This window comes from Hippocampus bargibanti, linkage group LG19 (genome assembly GCF_051943395.1).
Source record: "Hippocampus bargibanti isolate YZ-2025 linkage group LG19, ASM5194339v1, whole genome shotgun sequence".
Lineage (NCBI taxonomy): Eukaryota > Metazoa > Chordata > Actinopteri > Syngnathiformes > Syngnathidae > Hippocampus > Hippocampus bargibanti.
In genome coordinates this window covers 7,842,879-7,858,904 of record NC_142752.1, presented here as the reverse complement: position 1 = coordinate 7,858,904, position 16,026 = coordinate 7,842,879, and the positions used below count along the sequence as shown (strand labels likewise).

Here is a 16,026-nt window from a genome sequence, read left to right as displayed (position 1 = left end):
CAAAAAAACGACCATGTATAGTAAGGCGTTTTTAGCACAAAAAAACGACCATGTATAGTAAGGCGTTTTTAGCTAAGAAAAACGACCATGTATAGTAAGGCGTTTTTAGCTAAGAAAAACAACCATGTATAGTAAGGCGTTTTTAGCTAAGAAAAACAACCATGTATAGTAAGGCGTTTTTAGCCCAAAAAAACGACCATGTATAGTAAGGCGTTTTTAGCCGAGAAAAACGACCATGTATAGTAAGGCGTTTTTAGCCGAGAAAAACGACCATGTATAGTAAGGCGTTTTAGCCCAAAAAAATGACCATGTATAGTAAGGCGTTTTTAGCCGAAAAACGAAAAAAGGCGTTTTTAGCCCAAAAAAACCATGTATAGTAAGGCGACCATGTATAGTAAGGCGTTTTTAGCCGAGAAAAACGACCATGTATAGTAAGGCGTTTTTAGCCCAAAAAAACGACCATGTATAGTAAGGCGTTTTTAGCCATAAGAAAAACGACCATGTATAGTAAGGCGTTTTTAGCCCAAAAAAACGACCATGTATAGTAAGGCGTTTTTAGCCGAGAAAAACGACGACCATGTATAGTAAGGCGTTTTTAGCACAAAAAACGACCATGTATAGTAAGGCGTTTTTAGCCCAAAAAAACGACCATGTATAGTAAGGCGTTTTTAGCTAAGAAAAACGACCATGTATAGTAAGGCGTTTTTAGCTAAGAAAAACAACCATGTATAGTAAGGCGTTTTTAGCCCAAAAAAACGACCATGTATAGTAAGGCGTTTTTAGCCCAAAAAAAACGACCATGTATAGTAAGGCGTTTTTAGCCGAGAAAAACGACCATGTATAGTAAGGCGTTTTTAGCCGATAAAAACGACCATGTATAGTAAGGCGTTTTTAGCCCAAAAAAACGACCATGTATAGTAAGGCGTTTTTAGCTAAGAAAAACGACCATGTATAGTAAGGCGTTTTTAGCCCAAAAAAACGACCATGTATAGTAAGGCGTTTTTAGCCGAGAAAAACGACCATGTATAGTAAGGCGTTTTAAGCACAAAAAAACGACCATGTATAGTAAGGCGTTTTTAGCTAAGAAAAACAACCATGTATAGTAAGGCGTTTGTAGCCAAAAAAAACGACCATGTATAGTAAGGCGTTTTTAGCTAAGAAAAACAACCATGTATAGTAAGGCGTTTGTAGCCAAAAAAAAAACGACCATGTATAGTAAGGCGTTTCTAGCCGAGAAAAACGACCATGTATAGTAAGGCGTTTTTTAGCCGAGAAAAACGACCATGTATAGTAAGGCGTTTTAGCCCAAAAAAACGACCATGTATAGTAAGGCGTTTTTAGCCCAAAAAAACGACCATGTATAGTAAGGCGTTTTTAGCCAAGAAAAAACGACCATGTATAGTAAGGCGTTTTTAGCCCAAAAAAACAACCATGTATAGTAAGGCGTTTTTAGCCGAAAAAAAACGACCATGTATAGTAAGGCGTTTTTAGCCGAAAAAAATGACCATGTATAGTAAGGCGTTTTTAGCACAAAAAAACGACCATGTATAGTAAGGCGTTTTTAGCACAAAAAAACGACCATGTATAGTAAGCCGTTTTTAGCTAAGAAAAACGACCAGTAAGGCGTTTTTAGCCCAAAAAAACGACCATGTATAGTAAGGCGTTTCTAGCAGAGAAAAACGACCATGTATAGTAAGGCGTTTTTAGCCGAGAAAAACGACCATGTATAGTAAGGCGTTTTTAGCCGATAAAAACGACCATGTATAGTAAGGCGTTTTTAGCCCAAAAAAACAACCATGTATAGTAAGGCGTTTTTAGCCCAAAAAAACGACCATGTATAGTAAGGCGTTTTTAGCCCAAAAAAAACCCATGTATAGTAAGGCGTTTTTAGCCCAAAAAAACGACCATGTATAGTAAGGCGTTTTTAGCCCAAAAAAACGACCATGTATAGTAAGGCGTTTTTAGCCGAAAAAAACGACCATGTATAGTAAGGCGTTTTTAGCCGAAAAAAACGACCATGTATAGTAAGGCGTTTTTAGCACAAAAAAACGACCATGTATAGTAAGGCGTTTTTAGCTAAGAAAAACGACCATAAGGGCGTTTTTAGCCCAAAAAAAACGACCATGTATAGTAAGGCGTTTTTAGCAGAGAAAAACGACCATGTATAGTAAGGCGTTTTTAGCCGATAAAAACGACCATGTATAGTAAGGCGTTTTTAGCTAAGAAAAACGACCATGTATAGTAAGGCGTTTTTAGCCGATAAAAACGACCATGTATAGTAAGGCGTTTTTAGCTAAGAAAAACGACCATGTATAGTAAGGCGTTTTTAGCCCAAAAAAACGACCATGTATAGTAAGGCGTTTTTAGCACAAAAAAACGACCATGTATAGTAAGGCGTTTTTAGCCGAGAAAAACGACCATGTATAGTAAGGCGTTTTTAGCCGAGAAAAACGACCATGTATAGTAAGGCGTTTTAGCCCAAAAAAACGACCATGTATAGTAAGGCGTTTTTAGCCGAGAAAAACGACCATGTATAGTAAGGCGTTTTTAGCCGATAAAAACGACCATGTATAGTAAGGCGTTTTTAGCCGAAAAAAACGACCATGTATAGTAAGGCGTTTTTAGCCCAAAAAAACGACCATGTATAGTAAGGCGTTTTTAGCCGAGAAAAACGACCATGTATAGTAAGGCGTTTTTAGCTGAAAAAAACGACCATGTATAGTAAGGCGTTTTTAGCCGAAAAAAACGACCATGTATAGTAAGGCGTTTTTAGCACAAAAAAACGACCATGTATAGTAAGGCGTTTTTAGCCAAGAAAAAACGACCATGTATAGTAAGGCGTTTTTAGCCCAAAAAAACGACCATGTATAGTAAGGCGTTTTTAGCCGAGAAAAACGACCATGTATAGTAAGGCGTTTTTAGCCGAGAAAAACGACCATGTATAGTAAGGCGTTTTTAGCCCAAAAAAACGACCATGTATAGTAAGGCGTTTTTAGCCGAAAAAAACGACCATGTATAGTAAGGCGTTTTTAGCCGAAAAAAACGACCATGTATAGTAAGGCGTTTTTAGCCGAGAAAAACGACCATGTATAGTAAGGCGTTTTTAGCCAAAAAAAACGACCATGTATAGTAAGGCGTTTTTAGCCGAAAAAAACGACCATGTATAGTAAGGCGTTTTTAGCCCAAAAAAACGACCATGTATAGTAAGGCGTTTTTAGCCGAAAAAAACGACCATGTATAGTAAGGCGTTTTTAGCCGATAAAAACGACCATGTATAGTAAGGCGTTTTTAGCCCAAAAAAACGACCATGTATAGTAAGGCGTTTTTAGCCCAAAAAAACGACCATGTATAGTAAGGCGTTTTTAGCCCAAAAAAAACGACCATGTATAGTAAGGCGTTTTTAGCCCAAAAAAACGACCATGTATAGTAAGGCGTTTTTAGCCGAAAAAAACGACCATGTATAGTAAGGCGTTTTTAGCCGAAAAAAATGTATAGTAAGGCGACCATGTATAGTAAGGCGTTTTTAGCACAAAAAAACGACCATGTATAGTAAGGCGTTTTTAGCCCAAAAAAACGACCATGTATAGTAAGGCGTTTTTAGCCGAGAAAAACGACCATGTATAGTAAGGCGTTTTTAGCCGATAAAAACGACCATGTATAGTAAGGCGTTTTTAGCCCAAAAAAACGACCATGTATAGTAAGGCGTTTTTAGCCCAAAAAAACGACCATGTATAGTAAGGCGTTTTTAGCCCAAAAAAACGACCATGTATAGTAAGGCGTTTTTAGCCCAAAAAAACGACCATGTATAGTAAGGCGTTTTTAGCCCAAAAAAACAACCATGTATAGTAAGGCGTTTTTAGCCGAAAAAAACGACCATGTATAGTAAGGCGTTTTTAGCCGGAAAAAAAAACGACCATGTATAGTAAGGCGTTTTTAGCCGAAAAAAACGACCATGTATAGTAAGGCGTTTTTAGCTGAGAAAAACGACCATGTATAGTAAGGCGTTTTTAGCAGAAAAAAAACGACCATGTATAGTAAGGCGTTTTTAGCCCAAAAAAACGACCATGTATAGTAAGGCGTTTTTAGCCGAAAAAAACGACCATGTATAGTAAGGCGTTTTTAGCCCAACAAAACGACCATGTATAGTAAGGCGTTTTTAGCCCAAAAACGACCATGTATAGTAAGGCGTTTTTAGCCCAAAAAAACGACCATGTATAGTAAGGCGTTTTTAGCCGAGAAAAACGACCATGTATAGTAAGGCGTTTTTAGCCGATAAAAACGACCATGTATAGTAAGGCGTTTTTAGCCGAGAAAAACGACCATGTATAGTAAGGCGTTTTTAGCCGAAAAAAACGACCATGTATAGTAAGGCGTTTTTAGCCCAAAAAAACGACCATGTATAGTAAGGCGTTTTTAGCCGAAAAAAACGACCATGTATAGTAAGGCGTTTTTAGCACAAAAAAACGACCATGTATAGTAAGGCGTTTTTAGCCGAAAAAAAACGACCATGTATAGTAAGGCGTTTTTAGCCCAAAAAAACGACCATGTATAGTAAGGCGTTTTTAGCCCAAAAAAACGACCATGTATAGTAAGGCGTTTTTAGCCCAAAAAAACGACCATGTATAGTAAGGCGTTTTTAGCCCAAAAAAACGACCATGTATAGTAAGGCGTTTTTAGCCGAAAAAAACGACCATGTATAGTAAGGCGTTTTTAGCACAAAAAAACGACCATGTATAGTAAGGCGTTTTTAGCACAAAAAAACGACCATGTATAGTAAGCCGTTTTTAGCTAAGAAAAACGACCATGTATAGTAAGGCGTTTTTAGCCGAGAAAAACGACCATGTATAGTAAGGCGTTTTTAGCCGATAAGAACGACCATGTATAGTAAGGCGTTTTTAGCCCAAAAAAACAACCATGTATAGTAAGGCGTTTTTAGCCCAAAAAAACGACCATGTATAGTAAGGCGTTTTTAGCCCAAAAAAACAACCATGTATAGTAAGGCGTTTTTAGCCCAAAAAAACGACCATGTATAGTAAGGCGTTTTTAGCCCAAAAAAACAACCATGTATAGTAAGGTGTTTTTAGCCGAAAAAAATTTACCATGTTTAGTAAGGCGTTTTTCGCCGGAAAAAAAACGACCATGTATAGTAAGGCGTTTTTATCAGAGAAAAACGACCATGTATAGTAAGGCGTTTTTAGCTGAGAAAAACGACCATGTATAGTAAGGCGTTTTTCGCAGAAAAAAATGACCATGTATAGTACGCCGTTTTTAAGCCCCAAAAAAACGACCATGTATAGTAAGGCGTTTTTAGCCGATAAAAACGACCATGTATAGGAAGGCGTTTTTAGCCCAACAAAACGACCATGTATAGTAAGGCGTTTTTAGCTAAGAAAAACGACCATGTATAGTAAGGCGTTTTAGCCCAAAAAAACGACCATGTATAGTAAGGCGTTTTTAGCCGAGAAAAACGACCATGTATAGTAAGGCGTTTTTAGCCGATAAAAACGACCATGTATAGTAAGGCGTTTTTAGCCGAGAAAAACGACCATGTATAGTAAGGCGTTTTTAGCCGATAAAAACGACCATGTATAGTAAGGCGTTTTTAGCCCAAAAAAACGACCATGTATAGTAAGGCGTTTTTAGCACAAAAAAACGACCATGTATAGTAAGGCGTTTTTAGCACAAAAAAACCACCATGTATAGTAAGGCGTTTTTAGCCGAGAAAAACGACCATGTATAGTAAGGCGTTTTTAGCCCAAAAAAACGACCATGTATAGTAAGGCGTTTTTAGCCGAGAAAAACGACCATGTATAGTAAGGCGTTTTTAGCCCAAAAAAACGACCATGTATAGTAAGGCGTTTTTAGCCCAAAAAAAACGACCATGTATAGTAAGGCGTTTTTAGCCCATAAAAAACGACCATGTATAGTAAGGCGTTTTTAGCCGACCCATGTATAGTAAGGCGTTTTTAGCCGAGAAAAACGACCATGTATAGTAAGGCGTTTTTAGCCGAGAAAAACGAGAACGACCATGTATAGTAAGGCGTTTTTAGCCGAGAAAAACGACCATGTATAGTAAGGCGTTTTTAGCCCAAAAAAACGACCATGTATAGTAAGGCGTTTTTAGCCCAAAAAAACGACCATGTATAGTAAGGCGTTTTTAGCTAAGAAAAACGACCATGTATAGTAAGGCGTTTTTAGCTAAGAAAAACAACCATGTATAGTAAGGCGTTTTTAGCCCAAAAAAACGACCATGTATAGTAAGGCGTTTTTAGCCCAAAAAAACGACCATGTATAGTAAGGCGTTTCTAGCCGAGAAAAACGACCATGTATAGTAAGGCGTTTTTAGCCGAGAAAAACGACCATGTATAGTAAGGCGTTTTTAGCCCAAAAAAATGACCATGTATAGTAAGGCGTTTTTAGCCGAGAAAAACGACCATGTATAGTAAGGCGTTTTTAGCCGATAAAAACGACCATGTATAGTAAGGCGTTTTTAGCCCAAAAAAACGACCATGTATAGTAAGGCGTTTTTAGCTAAGAAAAACGACCATGTATAGTAAGGCGTTTTTAGCCCAAAAAAACGACCATGTATAGTAAGGCGTTTTTAGCCGAGAAAAACGACCATGTATAGTAAGGCGTTTTAAGCACAAAAAAACGACCATGTATAGTAAGGCGTTTTTAGCTAAGAAAAACAACCATGTATAGTAAGGCGTTTTTAGCCCAAAAAAACGACCATGTATAGTAAGGCGTTTTTAGCACAAAAAAACGACCATGTATAGTAAGGCGTTTTTAGCTAAGAAAAACGACCATGTATAGTAAGGCGTTTTTAGCTAAGAAAAACAACCATGTATAGTAAGGCGTTTTTAGCCCAAAAAAACGACCATGTATAGTAAGGCGTTTTTAGCCGAGAAAAACGACCATGTATAGTAAGGCGTTTTTAGCCGAGAAAAACGACCATGTATAGTAAGGCGTTTTAGCCCAAAAAAATGACCATGTATAGTAAGGCGTTTTTAGCCGAGAAAAACGACCATGTATAGTAAGGCGTTTTTAGCCGATAAAAACGACCATGTATAGTAAGGCGTTTTTAGCCCAAAAAAACGACCATGTATAGTAAGGCGTTTTTAGCTAAGAAAAACGACCATGTATAGTAAGGCGTTTTTAGCCCAAAAAAACGACCATGTATAGTAAGGCGTTTTTAGCCGAGAAAAACGACCATGTATAGTAAGGCGTTTTTAGCACAAAAAAACGACCATGTATAGTAAGGCGTTTTTAGCCCAAAAAAACGACCATGTATAGTAAGGCGTTTTTAGCCCAAAAAAACGACCATGTATAGTAAGGCGTTTTTAGCCGAAAAAAACGACCATGTATAGTAAGGCGTTTTTAGCCCAAAAAAACGACCATGTATAGTAAGGCGTTTTTAGCTAAGAAAAACGACCATGTATAGTAAGGCGTTTTTAGCCCAAAAAAACGACCATGTATAGTAAGGCGTTTTTAGCCGAGAAAAACGACCATGTATAGTAAGGCGTTTTAAGCACAAAAAAACGACCATGTATAGTAAGGCGTTTTTAGCTAAGAAAAACAACCATGTATAGTAAGGCGTTTGTAGCCAAAAAAAACGACCATGTATAGTAAGGCGTTTTTAGCTAAGAAAAACAACCATGTATAGTAAGGCGTTTGTAGCCAAAAAAAAACGACCATGTATAGTAAGGCGTTTCTAGCCGAGAAAAACGACCATGTATAGTAAGGCGTTTTTTAGCCGACCATGTATAGTAAGGCGTTTTTACCATGTATAGTAAGGCGTTTTAGCCCAAAAAAACGACCATGTATAGTAAGGCGTTTTAGCCCAAAAAAACGACCATGTATAGTAAGGCGTTTTTAGCCAAGAAAAACGACCATGTATAGTAAGGCGTTTTTAGCCCAAAAAAACAACCATGTATAGTAAGGCGTTTTTAGCCGAAAAAAAACGACCATGTATAGTAAGGCGTTTTTAGCCGAAAAAAATGACCATGTATAGTAAGGCGTTTTTAGCACAAAAAAACGACCATGTATAGTAAGGCGTTTTTAGCACAAAAAAACGACCATGTATAGTAAGCCGTTTTTAGCTAAGAAAAACGACCAGTAAGGCGTTTTTAGCCCAAAAAAACGACCATGTATAGTAAGGCCATGTATAGTAAGGCGTTTTTAGCCGAAAAAAACGACCATGTATAGTAAGGCGTTTTTAGCCGAAAAAAATGACCATGTATAGTAAGGCGTTTTTAGCACAAAAAAACGACCATGTATAGTAAGGCGTTTTTAGCTAAGAAAAACGACCAGTAAGGCGTTTTTAGCCCAAAAAAACGACCATGTATAGTAAGGCGTTTTTAGCAGAGAAAAACGACCATGTATAGTAAGGCGTTTTTAGCCGATAAAAACGACCATGTATAGTAAGGCGTTTTTAGCTAAGAAAAACGACCATGTATAGTAAGGCGTTTTTAGCCGATAAAAACGACCATGTATAGTAAGGCGTTTTTAGCTAAGAAAAACGACCATGTATAGTAAGCCGTTTTTAGCCCAAAAAAACGACCATGTATAGTAAGGGGTTTTTAGCACAAAAAAACGACCATGTATAGTAAGGCGTTTCTAGCCGAGAAAAACGACCATGTATAGTAAAGCGTTTTTAGCCGAGAAAAACGACCATGTATAGTAAGGCGTTTTAGCCCAAAAAAACGACCATGTATAGTAAGGCGTTTTTAGCCGAGAAAAACGACCATGTATAGTAAGGCGTTTTTAGCCGATAAAAACGACCATGTATAGTAAGGCGTTTTTAGCCGATAAAAACGACCATGTATAGTAAGGCGTTTTTAGCCCAAAAAAACGACCATGTATAGTAAGGCGTTTCTAGCCGAGAAAAACGACCATGTATAGTAAGGCGTTTTTAGCTGAGAAAAACGACCATGTATAGTAAGGCGTTTTTAGCCGAAAAAAATGACCATGTATAGTAAGGCGTTTTTAGCACAAAAAAACGACCATGTATAGTAAGGCGTTTTTAGCCAAGAAAAAACGACCATGTATAGTAAGGCGTTTGTAGCCCAAAAAAACGACCATGTATAGTAAGGCGTTTCTAGCCGAGAAAAACGACCATGTATAGTAAGGCGTTTTTTAGCCGAGAAAAACGACCATGTATAGTAAGGCGTTTTAGCCCAAAAAAACGACCATGTATAGTAAGGCGTTTTTAGCCAAGAAAAACGACCATGTATAGTAAGGCGTTTTTAGCCGAAAAAAATGACCATGTATAGTAAGGCGTTTGTAGCCCAAAAAAACGACCATGTATCGTAAGGCGTTTCTAGCCGAGAAAAATGACCATGTGTAGTAAGGCGTTTCAGCCCAAAAAAACGACCATGTATAGTAAGGCGTTTTTAGCCGAGAAAAACGACCATGTATAGTAAGGCGTTTTTAGCCGATAAGAACGACCATGTATAGTAAGGCGTTTTTAGCCCAAAAAAACAACCATGTATAGTAAGGCGTTTTTAGCCCAAAAAAAGACCATGTATAGTAAGGCGTTTTTAGCCCAAAAAAACAACCATGTATAGTAAGGCGTTTTTAGCCCAAAAAAACGACCATGTATAGTAAGGCGTTTTTAGCCGAAAAAAATGACCATGTATAGTAAGGCGTTTTTAGCACAAAAAAACGACCATGTATAGTAAGGCGTTTTTAGCACAAAAAAACGACCATGTATAGTAAGCCGTTTTTAGCTAAGAAAAACGACCAGTAAGGCGTTTTTAGCCCAAAAAAACGACCATGTATAGTAAGGCGTTTCTAGCAGAGAAAAACGACCATGTATAGTAAGGCGTTTTTAGCCGAGAAAAACGACCATGTATAGTAAGGCGTTTTTAGCCGATAAGAACGACCATGTATAGTAAGGCGTTTTTAGCCCAAAAAAACAACCATGTATAGTAAGGCGTTTTTAGCCCAAAAAAACGACCATGTATAGTAAGGCGTTTTTAGCCCAAAAAAACAACCATGTATAGTAAGGCGTTTTTAGCCCAAAAAAACGACCATGTATAGTAAGGCGTTTTTAGCCCAAAAAAACAACCATGTATAGTAAGGTGTTTTTAGCCGAAAAAAACGACCATGTATAGTAAGGCGTTTTTAGCCGAAAAAAATGACCATGTATAGTAAGGCGTTTTTAGCACAAAAAAAACGACCATGTATAGTAAGGCGTTTTTAGCTAAGAAAAACGACCAGTAAGGCGTTTTTAGCCCAAAAAAACGACCATGTATAGTAAGGCGTTTCTAGCAGAGAAAAACGACCATGTATAGTAAGGCGTTTTTAGCCGATAAAAACGACCATGTATAGTAAGGCGTTTTTAGCTAAGAAAAACGACCATGTATAGTAAGCCGTTTTTAGCCCAAAAAAACGACCATGTATAGTAAGGGGTTTTTAGCACAAAAAAACGACCATGTATAGTAAGGCGTTTTTAGCACAAAAAAACGACCATGTATAGTAAGGCGTTTTTAGCTAAGAAAAACAACCATGTATAGTAAGGCGTTTTTAGCCCAAAAAAACGACCATGTATAGTAAGGCGTTTCTAGCCGAGAAAAACGACCATGTATAGTAAAGCGTTTTTAGCCGAGAAAAACGACCATGTATAGTAAGGCGTTTTAGCCCAAAAAACGACCATGTATAGTAAGGCGTTTTTAGCCGAAAAAAAATGACCATGTATAGTAAGGTGTTTTTAGCCGAAAAAAATTTACCATGTTTAGTAAGGCGTTTTTCGCCGGAAAAAAAACGACCATGTATAGTAAGGCGTTTTTATCAGAGAAAAACGACCATGTATAGTAAGGCGTTTTTAGCTGAGAAAAACGACCATGTATAGTAAGGCGTTTTTCGCAGAAAAAAATGACCATGTATAGTACGCCGTTTTTAAGCCCCAAAAAAACGACCATGTATAGTAAGGCGTTTTTAGCCGATAAAAACGACCATGTATAGGAAGGCGTTTTTAGCCCAACAAAACGACCATGTATAGTAAGGCGTTTTTAGCCGATAAAAACGACCATGTATAGTAAGGCGTTTTTAGCCCAAAAAAACGACCATATATAGTCAGGCATTTTTAGCACAAAAAAACGACCATGTATAGTAAGGCGTTTTTAGCACAAAAAAACCACCATGTATAGTAAGGTGTTTCTAGCCGAGAAAAACGACCATGTATAGTAAGGCGTTTTTAGCCCAAAAAAACGACCATGTATAGTAAGGCGTTTTTAGCTGAAAAAAACGACCATGTATAGTAGCCGTTTTTCGCCACAAAAAACGACCATGTATAGTAAGGCGTTTTTATCAGAGAAAAACAACCATGTATAGTAAGGCGTTTTTAGCTGAGAAAAACGACCATGTATAGTAAGGCGTTTTTCGCAGAATAAAATGACCATGTATAGTACGCCGTTTTTAAGCCCAAAAAAACCGACTATTATAGTAAGGCGTTTTTAGCCGGAAAAAACGGCCATCTATAGTAAGGCGTTTTTAGCCCAAAAAACGACCATGTATGGTAAGGCGTTTTTAGCCCAAAAAACGACCATGTATAGTAAGGCGTTTTAGCCCCAAAAAACGACCTTGTATAGTAAGGCGTTTTTAGCCGAAAAAAATGACCATGTATAGTAAGGCGTTTTTAAGCCCAAAAAAACGACCATGTATAGTAAGGCGTTTTTAGTTAAGAAAAACGACCATGTATAGTAAGGCGTTTTTAGCCGAGGAAAACGACCATGTATAGTAAGGCGTTTTTTGCCGAGAAAAACGACCATGTATAGTAAGGCGTTTTTAGCCGAGAAAAACGACCATGTATAGTAAGGCGTTTTAGCCCAAAAAAACGACCATGTATAGTAAGGCGTTTTTAGCCGAGAAAAACGACCATGTATAGTAAGGCGTTTTTAGCCGATAAAAACGACCATGTATAGTAAGGCGTTTTTAGCCCAAAAAAACGACCATATATAGTAAGGCATTTTTAGCACAAAAAAACGACCATGTATAGTAAGGCGTTTTTAGCACAAAAAAACCACCATGTATAGTAAGGTGTTTCTAGCCGAGAAAAACGACCATGTATAGTAAGGCGTTTTTAGCCCAAAAAAACGACCATGTATAGTAAGGCGTTTTTAGCCGAAAAAAACGACCATGTATAGTAGCCGTTTTTCGCCACAAAAAACGACCATGTATAGTAAGGCGTTTTTATCAGAGAAAAACGACCATGTATAGTAAGGCGTTTTTAGCTGAGAAAAACGACCATGTATAGTAAGGCGTTTTTCGCAGAATAAAATGACCATGTATAGTACGCCGTTTTTAAGCCCAAAAAAACCGACTATTATAGTAAGGCGTTTTTAGCCGGAAAAAACGGCCATCTATAGTAAGGCGTTTTTAGCCCAAAAAACGACCATGTATGGTAAGGCGTTTTTAGCCCAAAAAACGACCATGTATAGTAAGGCGTTTTAGCCCAAAAAAACGACCTTGTATAGTAAGGCGTTTTTAGCCGAAAAAAATGACCATGTATAGTAAGGCGTTTTTAAGCCCAAAAAAAACGACCATGTATACTAAGTCGTTTTTAGCCCCCCCCCCAAAAAAAAACATGTGTATTAAGTTTTTAGCCGAAAAAAACGACCATGGTTTTTTTGGAGAAAAAAAACGACCATGTATAGTAAGGCGTTTTTAGCCGAAAAAAAATGACCATGTATAGTAAGGCGTTTTTAGCCGAAAAAAATTGACCATGTTTAGTAAGGCGTTTTTCGCCGGAAAAAAAACGACCATGTATAGTAAGGCGTTTTTATCAGACAAAAACGACCATGTATAGTAAGGCGTTTTTAGCTGAGAAAAACGACCATGTATAGTAAGGTGTTTTTCGCAGAATAAAATGACCATGTATAGTACGCCGTTTTTAAGCCCCAAAAAAACGACTATGTATAGTAAGGCGTTTTTAGCCCAAAAAAACGACCATGTATGGTAAGGCGTTTTTAGCCCAAAAAACGACCATGTATAGTAAGGCGTTTTAGCCCAAAAAAACGACCTTGTATAGTAAGGCGTTTTTAGCACAAAAAAACGACCATGTATAGTAAGTCGTTTTTAGCCCCCCCCAAAAAAAACATGTGTATTAAGTTTTTAGCCGAAAAAAAACGACCATGGCTTTTTTTGGAGAAAAAAAACGACCATGTATAGTAAGGCGTTTTTAGCCGAAAAAAATGACCATGTATAGTAAGGTGTTTTTAGCCGAAAAAAATTGACCATGTTTAGTAAGGCGTTTTTAGCGGGGGAAAAATGACCATGTATAGTCAGGCGTTTTTAGCCAAAAAAAACGACCATGTTTCGTGCGGCATTTTTTGACACAACAAAAACCACCATTTACAGTAAGGCAGCCCGAAAAAAAGACCATGTAGAGTAAGGCTGTATAGTTTGCCGTTTAACGATAAAAAAAATAACATCAAAAAACATGTTTTTGCGCGCAAAAAACATGTTTTTGCGCGCAAAAAACGACCATGTGCAGTAAAGCGTTTTTATATATTTACTAGTTATTAGTTGGATGGCAGTCTCCTTGTTGCCGGATGGCAAAGTTGTCGGCTCTTAAAAAACGTGGGACAAACGTGTTCATTGACCGTAGAGGAAATACATCGGTGAGGTAGACGCAAGTCAATTTCTTGTGCTGACAAGTGTTTTAGTTAAAAGTAAAAAAATAATAATAACAAAATTGGTGAGATATACGCAAGTCAATTTCTTGTGCTGACAAATGTTTTAGTTAAAAGTTAAAAAAATAATAATAATAATAAAGGTTTTTTTAAAAAATGTGTCAAAAAATCCTAAAATGTCAACGTTAGATGACATAGCAGCCTTTTGCTTTTGGTTGCCTGGCATTTTTGGTGCAGCAAATTTGAGACAAGACGGGACTGACCAGTGAAGAAGAGGACTTTGGACTTCTTGGTTCGTTCATCGGACCTTGAAGAAAAACAGTTAAGGTGCAGCGTGGAAATGTCCAACCACTTGCAAGGCCTCGAGAACAGACAAGCCTGAACACAAAAAGTAGGTAAGCAATGGTCAAATCAAGCTTTTCATCCCATCTCATTAAAACGTGGGTCAACTCGAAACATTTCAGTTCGGATGAATACATTTTCTTTGAATCGGTGAGGCGTCTTGGCAACCAGAGTGCAGAGTCCACGATTGCATTAACACTGGAAGCTTCTCTGTAGAGTAAAAAAAAATGTTCGCTCGCAACTTTGCTCATCTTAAAAAACGATCATGGCGCCATGTTTGACTGAACCTCCAGCAAATGTTTTTACCAACAAAAGCATCACTGGCTGAAAAAGATGTTACATTTATGAAAATTCTACCTTGGCCTATGAACTATTTTTCAGGATACACATGGAGCTGCCACAATGGATGATGTGTCGTTCACGAACGAGCCCATTCTCCTAACAAGAAAATGGTGGCCAATGTTTTTGTCCTCTATTCCCCGCCCCCAGTCTTCGGTTAAAGCCACGTAATTGGTCAAGAATGCAGCAGTGGGGGGGAGTAACCATTAAAGAGACAGACAGACAGAGAGAGAGAAAACACACACACACAATAGGGAGATGAGTTTTCAATCAAAAAACAAACGTGAAAAATAAAAGAAAAAACATAAAAAAGGTTAGAAAACGGATAAAAAAACAGTGAAATTTAGACTCGTTTGAAATTAGATCATTCAAAAGCAGAGTGTAAATTGGAAGGTGAAAATATCCCATCAATCAGGCTCCACAAATAACCCGCACAAGTCATCTGTACACTTGATGCAAAAAGCTATCGACCCAGCTAAACAGATCCCAATTGATGAAGAACTAGATACAATTATCACAGAGAAAGCACCTACAAGGGATCATTCGTCAAGATGGTGAAAGAAGCCCATGTTCATCAAGTGTTTAATGTTGGGGAAATCAGAATCAGAATCATCTTTATTGCCAAGTATGTAGAACACACAAGGAATTTGTTTCCGGTAGAACACGCTGCACTAGTATCGTCGTCCAAAAAAAAAAAAAAAAAACTGCTAAGTGGCACTATACAGTTCCATTTTGGCTACTGTTGAAAGAGTTCAAAGAGTTAATGGCTTGGGGGAAGAAGCTGTTTAAATGTCTGCTGGATTTGGTGCGCGTGGATCGGTAGCGCCTGCCTGAGGGGAGTAGCTGGAAAAGGTGGTGGGCAGGGTGCGGAGGATCCAGTAGGATTTTCCGCGCCCTAGTTTGGATTCTTGCAGTGCGCAAGTCCTCGAGAGTGGGTAGGGCGGTGCCAATGATTTTTTCCGCCACTCCATTCCATCAAGCCATTAACGACCATCACAAAGGTAAATAAAATGGCTTTATTGTACAGTAGTTTATTTCTTTAATCATAATACCATAGCACATTTATTATACAAAAATAAGGTATATATTTTGTGTAATTTTAAGGCTTAGAAAATTTGAAAGAAGAAAATTGTTTTATGGGGACCTTGGAACGGATTATTGTCATTTTAATGGTTTCCTATGGGGAATTAATTTTTGGGATACACACTTTTTGGCTTACACTCTATCTGGGAACCAATTCAGTTCGTAAGCCAAGGTCCCACCGTACTGTACTTGAGACTGACCACTGTCTTTGCCGATTGAGCTTCTCCGGGGGCTGGAGATCCTTTGGCGCCACCGCGTGGACGCGAACAGAAAGGGAAAAACAAACAGCCCAAATGCACAGAATGTGAAATGTACGTTTTATACGGACCCCAGAGACATTCGTTTCGGTGCAGCTTTGGGAGAACCGGCAAAATAGAAACATGAACAATGTAACTGGTGGCCTCAAAAGATAGTTGAAGTGTTCGCAACGTGAATTTTGATAAGCACGTTTTCACGTGCAACTTACCCTCTCGGCGTGCTGGAAAGGGGAATAAAAATGTAAAACGCTGGAATCGAACTAGTTGAATCACATTGTGCTTTGTAATGTTTAAAGTTCTAAAAATTAGCAAGCAGAAGCAAAAAAAAAAAAAACTTTGCCAAACTTCTGGTCGTCTTGCCGCGGTGTGGA

At 38.0% G+C, this 16,026-nt stretch overlaps 1 long non-coding RNA gene across 6 annotated transcripts in view; it reads right to left on the bottom strand.

Annotated features, from left to right (window-relative positions):
• The window catches only part of LOC148883861 (uncharacterized), an 18,520-nt gene extending 2,494 nt beyond the window's left edge, over positions 1–16,026 (bottom strand). For 5 of the 6 annotated variants that reach the window (XR_016118479.1, XR_016118476.1, XR_016118474.1 and 2 more), the window contains exons 1-2: positions 15,865–16,026; positions 13,898–14,012 (exon numbers count right to left, since the gene is read on the bottom strand). This is a non-coding gene — a long non-coding RNA (uncharacterized LOC148883861). Of the gene's footprint in view, positions 1–13,897; positions 14,013–14,111; positions 14,254–15,864 lie in introns of those variants that run through there. The other variant, XR_016118478.1, reaches the window with a different exon arrangement.